This window comes from Anopheles darlingi, chromosome 3, assembly GCF_943734745.1.
Source record: "Anopheles darlingi chromosome 3, idAnoDarlMG_H_01, whole genome shotgun sequence".
NCBI lineage: Eukaryota > Metazoa > Arthropoda > Insecta > Diptera > Culicidae > Anopheles > Anopheles darlingi.
Genome location: NC_064875.1, coordinates 1,465,001 through 1,475,000, shown reverse-complemented (window position 1 = coordinate 1,475,000; position 10,000 = coordinate 1,465,001).

Genomic DNA, 10,000 nt, shown 5'->3' with positions numbered 1-10,000 from the left:
AGTTGTGAACCAAAAGAACCCTAACCTCACTTTCCTTCCTCCCCAAAAAAAAGCGGCTATTCATGTGCCCAGCAATCCCTTTCAATTCCCGCGTGCACACCAAAGTGGATGCAGGGCACACGAACACACACATACACACAGACGCAGAAAGGAAAAGGGTCTCACTCGCGATGGGTGGCTTCCAACGCCCAACGCGGACACAATGGTTTTTCTTTATTGATGGGGCTGGCCGGGGGTGACCCAGAGAGGGAAGGGGCCTTTGCTTTCATTGCCGGCTTGCCCGTCGGTCGCACCAGATGCGTCGTTGTTGATTGATTAACGTGTAAAGGCATCGTGCATTCGGCGCAGGTATTGCTGCTTTTTATCACACAAACGTATTAAAATCCCTGCTGGCCCACCGACAGTTAATCGATCGAACCCCTTCCCTCCCCGCTCTTGGCACCCCTCAGGTGAACCCCCTCCCTTCTCTCTCTTCGCCGGTGACAGCGGCGCACCAAACTCCCCAAGATGGCGCACGCGAACTCGCGACTACGACTCGAAAAAAGCCAAAATCAGTACCACAGCATGCGTGTGTGTGTGTGTGTGTCTGGGATGGGGGTTCGCCGGTGAAATGAAGTGACCATTTTTCATCTTCAACCGACACGCGGACACCTTACGGAATGGGGCGCCCGCGCGTCAGCGCACACGCAAGATGGCGCATGGCATCTGCTGTTGCTGCTGTTGCTGCTGTTGCTGCTGCTGGTAGGTTTATGCTCTTCCTCTCACTCCTCCAACACCCGCCACAGTGGCCACCGTGGCTTGACTCTGGTTGATTGTGTCCCGAAGTTTTACTCTCGAAAACTGTTCACCGCCACTCGGACCAACGACGACCAACTTAATTACCCCGTGCGCCCTCCAAAAAGGCGACCGATCTACGGCCCGATCGAACAACAATGTTTCGAGATTCATCAAAGTTAGTTTTTGGGGTGTCGTCCAGCGATCAAAACCGGCGGCTACGGCGACGGCGACGACGACAGCGGCGGTCCAATTCCAGGCGGCCCGATAAATGTTTTGTTTTTTGCTTTAATTGGTGTACAACACGCCGGTTAAACATCCGATCGGCGCTGCGGCACGAGCCAAAAAGGTGATCGCAAGACAAGAGACTAAGCCTAAGCCCGGGGGGCCGAGGATCGCTTCAATCGATCCTAAGACGATCGACCAATCGAGTGAGTGAATGGCTCATCTCACAATGGCGGAAAGTTGAGGAAAAAATCAGTTTCTTCTCCTCTTTGCGATCACGAGACCAGCAGCAGCAGCAGTAAATGTAGCGTTAGGTAAGAAGCCTTTTTAATTGCTGGCCACCGCCATGAATCCTGGGCTCGCTTGGGTAAAGAAGGGGAGAACGTGACAAAGAGAGCGATGGAGAGAGAAGGAGAGAGATCTCGTTTTCGGTGGCTCGACAACACAACGACACGAACCCCATGATCGGTCGGTACGTTGTTGTGTGGTGTGATTGCTGTTTTGAGGGTTTCCGATTCGCTTTAATCATCGCCAATCATGAAAACGTTAAATTATCATTCGTCCAGGCCGACCATCCGACCGTCCGGCCGGCCGGCCGTGCGGTGTCAGCGCATAATTATAGCCATTAACGGCCACGGCCGGGTCATGTTTTTTGGGCACCACACACCACCGGTCCTGTTCGTGGAACTATTAATTTTGAATCTCCGGATCGTGCGAGATCGCCGCCGCGCTGCTGTCCAGGGATCGCTTTAATCGTCAAAAATTGTTTTATGAGCTGGAGCTGGGATTAGGAACAAGGACTATTACTACGGATCGATCGGCCAATCGGGCGGAATCGCTTTGTGCGATGGTTACGAGCTGTTAAAGTGCGTGTGATAAGCAATCCCACTCGTCTCCTTATCCTACTTTCTTTTGATATCGGTCAGCACTATAATTATCGCTCCACTTTTGACAGTCGCCATGATTTCTCTTAGACCTCATAGACCTATTGGAAACGGAATAAGAGAAGAGGTTCGTGGTGAAACTAACTACCTCCTATAGAACCACCAAAGAAGCACTAAGAAGCTTTCCATTGCGAGCTAAACAAACACACAATACGCACACGTAGAGCACACACACACACACATACACGCTGGAGCACATTAGGCCACCGGATATTGTTGCCAAATGTTGTGCTAATGAGTTTCATCGCAAACGCAAGCGCATTCCAAGCAATAGCAGCAAAAGGTTAGCAAGCAATTTCCTAATTGAATTGAGAGAACAACCTCTTCGATGGCGCTCCGCCGGTTCCCCGATTCAGCCGAAAAAATGGCCCCTTCTCTTCGTCCTGGCGTTTCCTTAGCAAGGCGTCAGTGTGTCTGGTGTTGTGGATATGTTGTGTTCCATTCTTCTTGTGTTTTTTTTGCTCTCGAATTCTTGTATTCAGTAAGCCGGCTGTATGTGCGTGTGTTGTATGTTGTCGCCTGATTTCATTCAGGTCGGTTCGGTTCGGTTTGTTTGCCTCTCAAAACGGCACCACAATCCGGGTTCCTTGCTTCGTGTTGCTTACGCCTCTCGACCAGATCAACCAAATCCCAATGCCCAAGAGAGGCCAGACCCCTTTTTGCTGGTCGCCGGCTGGTGCCCGGGGGGCAAATAAAATTTAAAGAACCCCGCCAACCTCATACCAAACCAAGGGAACCAACGGACGGACGGTGGTTCTGCCGAACGACGACGACGACGAGAATGGAAGGGATTCGATGATGCCGCCGTTTCCCCGTGTTCTATTTCTTGCCACACTTTTCCTGCTCTAGTTCTGCGTGTGGCCATAACGCTGTCAGAGGCCGTAACAGAAACATATTGCTAATTGCCGCTCACCCGGGAAATGCTTACAATCGGAGCCTAAAGCAGGGACTACATTGTGTTGGTAACACTTTAAAAAGCTTCGCGCGAACCCCTCGCCGAGTCGCTTACCGTAACTGTGACAATCTGTTCGACTTATTGAAGCGATTGCCGAGGAAAAACAAAATGTTTGCAAAACTTTCTATCGGCAACGGCGCAAACAACAAATGGCGCGGCGCGTAGTTCGCGATCGCGATTGATGCGATTTGCTCGCTCTCATGTCCATGTTTGGGGTGACCGCTTTGATTGGGCCGATCGAATGGTTCCGCTAATGAGTGGAATGAAGCAATTTTCAACCATTTTTCCCGTAATCCCGTACCCCTTTTTGGAGGGCTAGCGAGCGAGATAAGCGAGCGAGCGCGCGACCACGCTCAAGATTAGCAATTATTTCGCGCCGCACGCCAAATCTGCCTCATACGCGCATTCCACGTTATGATGATGACGATGGTTCGTCTCGGGGGAGATTACCCCGTTTAGAGAAACATTAATCATCTTCATCTTTGCTCGACCTACTGCTGCCGCTGCTGCCGCTGCTGCCGCTGCTGCTGCTTGCGGTTTGGCTGGAGAAACGCTAACCAGAGAGTACACAACGATAACAACGATTTTAACGAGACGAGGACAAAACCGTTATGATGAACCGAACCGATTGGGGCTCGAAGGGGGGGGGGTGGTCAGTGGCAATCATCAAAATCAAAATTCCGCTCCCCTTTGACCGAAGATGCGAGCCCACCGCACGCGCACCGCCGAGTGTCACCGGGAGTCACGATCGCGATTCGGTTCTCCAGTGTGACCGGTCGGTCACATTCCGATGCGGTTCGTGTCACTCAGTAAATAAATAGGGACACATTCCACGCGCTGGAATGCTTTTGCGCGTGATTTTTCGGACACAAACCAATTTGTGGCCTCTCGTGGGCAGTGGACGACGTACAGTGGAAGCGAAGCCGCTCCGGTCGGTCGCTCGCTGGTCGGTCTGGTGCAATTAGAAGGAGTGTAAAGAGCTCACTTCCAATCGGACCGCGATCGGATCGAAACCGACTCGATATCGGCTTAACCTCGTTCCATTCCGGCAAGAAGAGGAGGAGAAGGAGAAGAAGGAGGAGGAGAAGGAGGAAGCGGCTGTATCATAAAACTGCAGCCCCGACCCTCGAGGAGAGAAGAAAAAGCAGCGCCGAGAATCTGGACCGGAAACCGCGACAACCTGCGAGCTGCGAAGGGCAATGCAAACCTCAAAAACCGGACCCAAAACGCCGCGCCACGAGACAAGACGCGAGAAGCGCGTGTGCGCTACATTTATGACCCACCACCGCACCGTGCCGCCGCCACCATCATCATCATGATGATCATCATCATCATCATCACCGATGGTGAGGGCTTGGCAGCGGAAGGCGACGTGACATCGATGCCGACGCGAACTGTTTGCCGCCGCCGCCGCCGACGTCGTTGCGGCCACAACGAAGACTCGTATTCGCGCACGCCCGGACCCGGGATATTAATAAATTATTTTATATCCAGCAACCAACCCCACATCGGGGAAAGGGGGGTGCTTCCTTCGGCGATACACCGTCAGGGCCTCGAACCATTCGTACGCTCATTCACAACCAAGTGTCACTATGCACCGCTCGAGGCGAGACGCGCGCGAGCGCCCGCTGCCCAATGAATGGGAATCAAGCGACCAACCGACGAACCGACGGAGGGCGTCCCTTCCGCATGCTCGGATTTGAGTCAAATCGAACCGGACCGGACCGAAAAGGAAGCAGCCCGCTGACTCGTGGCGTGGCTCGCGCGCCTATCGGAAATCTTCCCAGAATAGGCGGCCCCGATGGCGAGCATAATCAAGCCCCAGAGAGCGCGTCGAGCGCAGAGGAAGACGGCTTGCGGCATGCAAATGAGCCAGTGCCGAGGCCGAGACGATGGCCACCGACGGCATCGACACCGGATATCCGAGAGCTATTTTTCATGACATTTTTCTGCCGCATTTTTTCAACTCGAACTCGAACTCGAAATCTTTCGATTTCCTCTTCTCCGGACAGATCACTCTTCTCGCACCAGCACCAGCATCATCAGCATTATCAACCGTTTGTGCCGAGAAAGAGAGGGAAGAGGAGGGATCTAAATTGCTGCCCCCCTTTACCTTCCCAAACCAAACTCGATCTAATCGATCGAGGAAAGGGTCAGTTTTGACAGACCGAAGTGAGCATTTTCGACGGGGGGAACAACGGAGGAACGCGCGCTGACCATCTGCTATGCTTTTGCGCTGATGATTCCTTTTTGATTCACTCGAAGCATCGTACGTTATCGATACACACATTCCCGATTCCCGATTCCCGGACCGGATCGGAGCTTCTAAGCAGAGCAGAGAGCGAGTGGAGCAGAAGAATGAAAACAGAAAACAGAAGAAGAAGAAAAGAGGCTCTGTCAATTAATAAATTAATTGGTCACACATTAACATTCGCTGGGAACGCACCGACCTGGCCAGGGAAGCTCCGGAAGCTGTTAGCGGTATCGTGCGTAGAATGTGGCCCCTGTCGCCGTCGCCGTCGTCGCCACCGATGATGGGAACTACCTCAACGGCCCCACTGCTTCTTCTTAATGCTTTGTTTGGACACATTTTGTGCCTTTCACAAAGGGATCGATCGAACGGTTTTGTCGCAGAGAGCGGGATTTGCATTTGCGATTCGAGGCGCTGAGAGGCGCTTTGAGGCCCTCTACGAAACCCGATTATCGGCTGTGAACCGGCGTGCTGAGCGATTGGAAGCCATTTTTAATTGATCTCGTTTGAGCTCCACAAGTCGCTCGTTCGCTCACTCGCTCGCGATGAAATTAATTGCACTTCTAATGTCGGTTCGGTTGGATGATTTTTCAATCAACTCTCGGATCTCGCTCGTCTGGTTACGGTTATGCCCAGATGGAGTTGAGTGGAGTGTTCCGTGGAGAAGGCGATCGCTAACCATGCTGACGGCTGACCCGGCGTCTCTGGCGTCTGCCGTCTTACACCCATCTTCTACTCGGCCTCTCTGACATCGTTGAGCGCCACTGGATGGACCAGGTGGACCAGGCCTTTGGTTGGGAGTGAAAATGATTAATGATGGAATTGTATCAAACATGATTTATATTCAAATCTCCGAACGGACTTGCTTGATTTGGTGCTTTCCTCCGTTGGCTGCTGCTGCTGCTGTTGCGGCAGTCCCCTTTTTTCCAAGGCGCAGCAAACCTTGGAGTTGGAGCGGGTCCCGCTTGGTTTTGCCATTATCTTTGCTCATGTCACCGTCATCACCCGGTCCGGGGTCGCGCGTAGATGAGTGGATGATTCGAACCTTTTTGCCCGTCCACGGCATGGTGCGTGCGCACGCGCGCGTGTGTGTGTGTAGCTAGCCACTAGGCCAGAAGGGAACTATGTTTCAATTTATTTCACTTTGTAGAACTGATTTCCCATTTTGTCCTCCCCGTGGCCCACCTTTCGATCCCGATTGATGGAGTGGAGTAAATAAATTGGTCGATCAAACTCGGCGCAGGCTGGCCATCGAGCAGGGATCCAAAAGAAGTCATCAACTTGGGTGTTGGTTTGGTTGGATTTGATTTGAGGTTTGAGAGTTTTCGGGAGCAGCAGCAAAAGTAGCGGCACCATCTTGACCGGCGACAGGCGGTTGAACATTTCATTTTGTTTTACTTTTCACTTTTTGATCGAAGCAACCGTTGGCGAGCACCGTTCCCCGGCTGCTGCTGTTGCTGCCGTTGTTAATCGACGTCTTCAGGATTGTCGCTGAGGCGCGCGCTTCAAGCCCGTCGTGCCGATGCTCAAATTAAGTTATTATCCGCCGAAAACGAGATTGTTAATGCGTTTTTTCGGGAAGGGGTTGATCGGTTCCAAAGCCTCGCGCTAACAGTATCTCCGCCGGTGCGGGCGCGGGATCTGCTTCTACTTGTTGTTTTGCGATTTTATTGCCACACACACACACGCACACATGCGGGCGCACGCGTCCACTCGTCTAACGGAATCCTTGAGCCCCCGATCGTTCATTTATCAAACAACAAACATAAACTTTTTAATCAAACAACCACCTCGCGCTGACAGTCGAGACAGTTTACATATCGAGACATGTCGACGACGGGGTCTCGAGGCCCTCGTTGGCCTCTCTCGGGGGCTGAATTGATTCTCACGCACCTTTCTTCCCGAGCCTCATCCTCCCGAACTGCCACCGACGTACGACATTATTAACATAAAACATGCGCGAACACTGTTACGCGTCGCACACGGGAACCGAATGCAGTGTGTCGCAGACCAAAAAAGAAGAAGAAGAGGCGCTCCGCGAAGCTTAATTATCAAACGTTTTTTTGGCCAGCCAACCAACCAGCTAGCCAGCGTCACCGAAGGAAGCATAAACAATGGCCACTGGTTGGCCATGGCTACGGCGGCCACATGGCGACTGCACGGGTGGTCGATTCGATCTTTTCGATTTTCGGTTGCGTTAGTAGGCTGAGGAAAATTTACGAGTGGGAAAAATCGATTGCAACTCTCTAGTTCTCCATAGGAGGCTAGGAGTAGAGCGCCATGAACGTGATCGTGGCTCATCCGTAGTGTGCTCACCCCTGTCTGTGTGTATGGCGATGATCAGGTTGATAAATTTATGGACCGGTTCCGTCCGTGATCTCGAACGCGCACACACCAAGCACCATCCTTCCGCCCGGCTGGCTGGCTGGCTGGCTAGCTGGCTGGGCTCTCATCTTAAAAATGAAGATTTATTTGGCACCGCTCATTTGCTGGCTGGCGCGCACGCCAGCGATCGCTTACTGATCCCACAGTGGCAATGGGCACCGGATCGCCGAAAAGGATCGATTTATCAATCGTCGGCTATTCATTGGACATGCCATTTCGATTCGCCACTCGACCTTTGTTGTTTGATTTTGCAGTCTATTAGCTGGGAAACGAGGAAAAAGGGCCAACGAGCATCTAGTGGCCGGAGTGGTGGTGATCGTCATCACCGATCGAATTGGATCGGTCCGGTGACCCAGCTGGCAGGCTGGCTGTTGGGGTGGATTCAATTTCATCCCACCGTAGCAGAGCAAACTTCCAAATTATGAATAATGTGTTGGATAATATTTCATGGCGAAAGGCTCACCATCGACCATCGACCATCGACCAAGCCATCGGCAAGCAAGAAGCGACCAACTTCGAAGCCTGGGAACCTGCAGAAAAAAGGGATTTTATCAATTAATTCTAATTTCAACGTGCCATTTCCCCTTCCTGGCGAAAACGGTACTGGGTGTATTTAGGCCATTTCCCTGTTAAATGTCAAGCTGCCGGGGTCTGGAATAGAGCGATTTTGGCCTCCTTCTTGTAGCCCCTTACCTTGTTGTGTGAAATCTGTTATTCAAATCTAAGACATTCAAATTATGCTGCACGCCACGCCGGAATGGTCTGTTTGGTAATATTGTTGAAGAAATACAATAAATTACCTTGCGCACACATCTTAACGTGTGCTTAACTGATCCTTCTAAACTTCAACCACATACCATTAGCTACCAGAAGGGGCCAACGTTTATCAGTGTGCGAGCGGGGAAGCGTTTAAAATAACACCTACTGCGTGTTGCGAGTAACCCCTGGGAGTGGAAAGGAGAGAAACTATTTATGCTTCGAAGGAAAATCTGATCGAACATCAAACAAACCATTAATAGTGTTCGACCTACACACCTACCATGGCAGGCCGCCCGAAAATACCGCAGCACTCACTGGACTCAATTACCTCGTCCTCGGCACAAAAAGTAAACGAGTTCGGTCCATCATTTCCAACCATCCATCCCCGTCCGTTATCTATGACAATTTATCGATCGTTCAAACCGCAGCATTGGCTTGGAGCAAACGCTTGGCTTCGGAGTAAAATCAAAAAACAAAATGCTCTCGACAATCACTAATGCTCCTTGTTTCGAACCGGAGTGGCCTCACCAGAACAATGACGAAAATTAATGTTAACAGAGCGATCGGGCCATGGCGAGTTGGGGGTGAGTTTGACCTTTCGTTTTTGGCGAGGACGTCAGCCTTTCTTCCCCCACAGGAAAGCAAAAAACACATTTCACGCATTCCCGATCGGTGTCTCTAGTTTTATTGGCACACTCGGTGGTGGTTAGTCTGCGCGGGTTGCCTAAAACAGCAAAAACCCATACCCCAAGAGATCCTCACGAACGATAGTTTGCGTGCCGCGGTACGCAGTACCAGCACAGCCGGCTCAAATGTTCAACGCTTATCCTGCCAGATAATCTGAGACGAAAGTGGATTTTTTACGGTTCCCCGACGCCCGACGCCCGACGACGATCGCACGACGCCAAAGCAACGGGAAATTTATTGGTTATCCATGTCTTGTGCGTGGCGTTCGTGAAAAGGCTTCCGAAATGTGGCTCCCGAGGCGCCCGTAAGGAGCTGACGTTCTACGCTCAAAAGTGCTCCATCGTGCGCCACGTGCCCCGCGTCGTGCCCCATCCTAAGTGGCTCCAGTTCCAACGACGGGATCGTCAAATTCAAAGAAGCGTGTGCGGTGGCCCTTTTTCCGTCGGCAGCGGTGTGTGTGTGTCTTGTGGTCGCGGTGTGTGTAAAATTGTCTTTAAATTACGCCCAATCTCCGGCGACACACCGGCACCGCGGTTGTTGCCGCGCGCAGTGGCACCCATTTCACCCAAATCCACCCGGTACGCTGTTAAAATCACCACAAAAGCCGCTTTATTGAACAGCAATCCATCATTTTAATGGCTTCCTCGATGAGGCCATCGATCGAGCATCGTGATAGATCCTTCTCCTACGATTTCGTCACAAATCGTCGTCGTCGTCGGCGGCGAAGGTGTTTGTTGCCACCCCTACACTCATGAGTAGCTTCGAACGGTCGTCGAGAGAGAAAGATTTAGCATCGCCAAACCTCTTTTTCGAGTAGGTGGAAGCCGCTACCCTCCCGGTACCGAGTACTTATCAACGATCTAAATGTCCTGCTTGGCATCCTGTCTAAACGTCTCGCTAGCTCGACCCGCCCGGCTGTACCCCTTTTCGCTCATCCAGCATAAAAACACATTTCTTTTATCGCCAAGCGGCGCCTTCTCCTGACAATAGCGCCAACGACACATTTTTCAATCGCCGCTA